The sequence below is a fragment of the Silene latifolia genome, chromosome 5 (assembly GCF_048544455.1).
Source record: "Silene latifolia isolate original U9 population chromosome 5, ASM4854445v1, whole genome shotgun sequence".
In the NCBI taxonomy this organism is placed as follows: domain Eukaryota; kingdom Viridiplantae; phylum Streptophyta; class Magnoliopsida; order Caryophyllales; family Caryophyllaceae; genus Silene; species Silene latifolia.
The window spans coordinates 68,580,126-68,584,965 of NC_133530.1; the positions used below are offsets into that span (position 1 = coordinate 68,580,126).

A 4,840-nucleotide genomic window follows, 5' to 3' on the forward strand; every position below is an offset into this window, starting at 1 on the left:
TTGATTGACAACATGAGAAAATGGAAATAGAAATCTCAAGGGTAGTGTTTAAGAAAGCATATGTAATTATTAATTCATTTTCAGGCTGAATTTGTGAGTTGTCTTACTACTCTCGTCTTGGTCGGTGCTCTAACTTCGTTTCGATCTCAGTTCAAACCACCACTACCGTCACCGCCACAAATCAACCACAACCATTCGAGAACCCTAACCCACTTCTCTCAATCAATTCAAGGTGCGAGAATAGCGATTGAATTGAAAGTGGAGAGCAATTTGAGTTGTTTGTGATGTGAAGTATCAGGGGAAAAGGCAGTTAAAGAAAATATATTAAAATAACAGTGGAAAAGAGGTGGTTGACTGCTGTGATTTGCTTCAAAATTTATTGTGCTAAAGACACGCCACTACAATGGCGTGTTTACGTTAAAAATAAATTCCTCCCTAATTTGAACTTACACTAAACACGCCATTATCATTGGCGTGTTTGTTCCGTGTTTTATGTTTTGGTAAGCCGAGCCTACGTGGACACCATTTTAACAAATATTTTCAAAACCGACCCAAAACGACAAATACTTTATTTTTTAGCATTATTTTAAAAACGGAATCCATATAAAAGAGGTTGAGATAGATAGTACATCAAAAAAAAATATCATGTCAGATGAGAATTTCTTTAAATATGATTTGTTACAAGATGTAAATCTAAATAGAATTATTATTTATAATTATAAAAGTTATAATGCTTTTATATATGTCGTTACAAAATAAATTATTTTAACTCTAAATCCTAAAATACTTTATACATATCCGTTTAATTTGCATGGGTTTTAAACTAGTTATAATATATAACAGTAAATTATATCCTACTCCCAGGAGTAGGAAGCAGGATACTCTCATGGTGGTTATAGAGAGAAAAAAATAAAAAAATAAAATAAAAAAAAAATAATAATAACTACCCACTACATCTTCATACAGTACGTTACTACGTTTGTTCTTCTTTTTCAAATTACTCAATTTACAAGTTTATTAAAATCTTATCATATTCATGAAATTCTAATTTTAATCTATTTGTACTCAAATTTATCAAGTTTATGAATCATAATCATCAAAATAAATCATCAAATTCATTTAAGTTAAAGTGAATATAATTGTGTCTTAGGGTGAATATCACACTAAGTTACATATATTCATCAAATTACCCTATCATATTCACTAATCTCATAATGAATATAATAGTGTTATATGATGAATATCATAGTACCTAATACATATTCATTATGTTACACTATCATATTCACTAAACTGAAAGTGAATATAATAGTTACATATGATGAATATCACAGTAGATAACATATATTCATCAAATTAAATTACCATATTCACTAAATTCAAAGTGAATATGATAGTATCATATGATAAATATCACGTCCAAAATCACAAATTTAACCATGAATAATGAAAGAGAAAACGGAAAAATTCAATTCAATTAATAGTATATGCGATTTTTAGGGTTTTAACATAATTTCAACACTTACCTGATAAAATAATCGATCAAAACAGAAAACGAAATTACAAAACTAATAGGATGGATGGAAAATTAAATTTGTGCATAATTTATTTGGTGAATATAGAAGCTGTAGATTTGAAATAGGAAAAAGAATGGTTATTTATTGTACAAGGTAACTGCTTAATAGTGGGGATGTTGGGAGTTTTTATTTTTTATTTTTATATTTTTTTAATAGGAGGAGTATGGAGTACCCTACACCTGGGTGTAGGGTATAAGAATTGATATATAACAGGGCCGTCTTTAAGGGAGTACAACCCGTTCAATTGAACAGGGCCCCCAAAAATTTGGGGCCCAAATATCTAATTATATAGTCCAATGATAACTGCAGATGAGGCCAAATTTATACTAATTATACTTCTTTCCTAGCTAAATGGAGTAATAATTTAGCTCAAATAAAAAGGGTCTTCCTTGATTATTGCTGCAACGAATTTTTTCTAGTTTTGATTCTTGCTGGTAGCTTATTTTTTTGTGTTAATTTATTTGTTAATTATGTGCTTTAACAATTTACTTTTCATGCATTGGTAATGATTAAGGTTCGGGCTTAAAAAATTTTCTTTCGTAATTGTAAAACTTATATATCCTTTCAAAAAATGTGTATATGTATTACAAGTCGTATTAATTAGGGGCCCATTTCGAGATTTTGTACAAAGCCACTGAAATCTCCCAGACGGCCCTGATATATAAGTGGATCAAACAATGATTAAGGTATCGCTTAGGAGAGCCGAGACCGCGTGTAAAGTAAATGGAAGGAACATGTGTAAAAAGGTGTAACATATTTGGTATGTCACAATGCATTTTTTAAGTTTCATTCGATTTTGTTATCCACACCCTTAGGCCGGCCCTAGGTACAGGGATATTGCTGTCCAATTCTTTGATTCTCTTTGATTGTCCATCGTTCTTAACTATCCTGTTTATTTTCATCTCCTATGTCATTGTCCCTTCCTGTTCTTTAACTTTTACTAACCTTCAACAACAATTACTCATATGTACCAAAAAACAACAATTACTCATAAAACCACTTGTATTATTTTATTCGCTATCATGTTCTCTTTGTGCAACCACCAATCAAGATAGAAAACCGACCAGGATCACCAAGCCCTATTGAGGTCCGTTTTCTTTAACTTAGCGACTCCAAAATTAGAAACTGATATTCTGTAGTTGTTTTTGATGAACAGTGTGGGTTGTGAATTAAGTATGTCGTTAAAGCTTTGATTGTTATTTAATATTTACATTAACGCTGTGCGCGAAATTTGTAGCAGATCCAATTATGGGCTTCGAAACTGACACATGTAAGAAGGAAGAGTATGCGCAATGTAAACCGGAACTGAAGATTAAACTTGTTGGCCAAGGGCCGCGCAAAAGCTGGCCCCCGTTATAATAAATTATAACGTACGAGCTCCCATTGAGGAGACGTTAGGCAGGCACCCTTCCAAAGTGCAATGGAAGTCACCAACCCAGGCCATGAATCTTCTTGACCACCCATTGACCCAGTCCAAGTAAATAATTTTGAAGTTGTCCATACCACCTATTTTATACTGATGTCTTTTCTGTTTTGTCTTAGAATCGTCGATGTGGGACAAAGTAGTAAAACGTTAAGCACACAAGATGTCAAATACAACATTTAATCTTCATTTACTTCCAACGTTTATAACCTTGACTAGGGAAATGAAATCTTCCATATCTTATATATCAGATACTTGTAATCAAGATGGAGATAAGCGTAGGTATTAGGTCGCAGGTTGCTTACAGATACTTATCTCATTTTATTATCTTACTTTTCTTCTCCAGCACTTCAAAATTTTTCCCATAATAATATACCTCCGTAGGTCATTTGATGATTGTAAATTTATATATGTATGTATCGAATCATTTAGAAATACGACTTCATTTCTTTGTTGAATGTAAATATAAACCAACTATCAGATGTAAGGTAGTTTGGGGCACTTTAGTCGTATTTCTAAATGATTCGATACATATTTCTAAATGATTCAATACATAAAATGAGATACGTATGTTCCATTGAGCAACAACAAATGAGGATGTGTGTAATGTTTGACTAGGGATGTAAACCTAGCTGATGTGACCTCAAGTTCGGAATCGGCTCAGAAGTTTGAATTTGATCTCGGAATCGGTTCGAAATTCGCCAAGCTTAAAAATTTTGAAGTTCGTAATAGGCTCGACCTCGATTTAATCATTATTTTTGTAACGGCGGTCTCAAATTTTCAATGTTGGCTTTTATTGTTTCAATTTTGGCATTTTCTTTCACAACTAAAAAAATGATATTTTGTGGAAAGAAGTTATAAAATCAACAAGAGGGAGTGGAGAACGACGAGATTTGAGAAACGACTCAAGCTAGGTAAGAACTTAACTTATCTAGACTAAAAATACATTAAATAAATATTACTCCGTAAAACAAGGGAGTGTTTTTTGACTTTTGTTTCCTAGTTTTTCCATTTTCATAGTTTTTTAAAAATTTGGATCCTAAACCAAATCGTATATTCAATTCAATGGATCCGGATATTTGGGTTTTTAAATAGAAATGTGGATCTGTGCTCAGCGGCTCAGCCTAACAAAAATAGGAATCCGATGTAAAGCTTGTAAACCGATTATTCGAAAAGCTAAGATAACACCCAATGCAATCAAAAAATTGAACTGAAACTGATCAAGGGCCGCGAAAACGCAGGATCTCACGATAGCAAATTACAACGTCCGAACTCCCCTCACACATTAGGCAGGCACCCTTCCAAAGGGCAATGGAAGTCGCTGAACCTAGCCCTCGTGATTACTCATTGACACAGTCAAGGTAGGTAAGTTATACGTTGTGCACACCACCTTATTTATATTTGTTCTGTTCTCTGGGTTAGAGTCTATCCTCGATGTGGGAGAATACAAAAGTATTCATATTACTGTAGACAAAAAACATGTATCACGGCCCAATTGTTAAGGATGTTTGCTCTAGTGCTCCGTATACGCTCATTCCATCAAAACTTCTCGTTTGGAGAATCTTAAAGCTAAATTTCAGTTTTTTTAAGAGATAATTGATTGAAATAAACTATGACCGAACTTCTCAAAGTAATCTCACCTATTATTTAACCCATAATAATCTAACTTTAGCCATCATATCTTCTATTACTTCAAAGGAACTCCTCTTCTTTATTCATTAGGAAACCCTTTTACTTCCCTTAATCCTACTTATTCAACTTCATTTTCTCTTCCATTGATTTTAATGTACTCCATTGCTCTTCCTTTATCTCCATCCTTCCAACATCTTTCATTTTTTCA

At 32.9% G+C, this 4,840-nt stretch overlaps 1 non-coding gene across 1 annotated transcript; it reads right to left on the bottom strand.

Moving 5' to 3' along the window:
* Positions 1-2,902: 2,902 nt before the first annotated feature.
* On the bottom strand, positions 2,903-3,062 carry LOC141658122 (U1 spliceosomal RNA). Its single transcript, XR_012549026.1, has one exon. It is a non-coding gene; the product is annotated as a U1 spliceosomal RNA (small nuclear RNA).
* Positions 3,063-4,840: the final 1,778 nt, after the last annotated feature.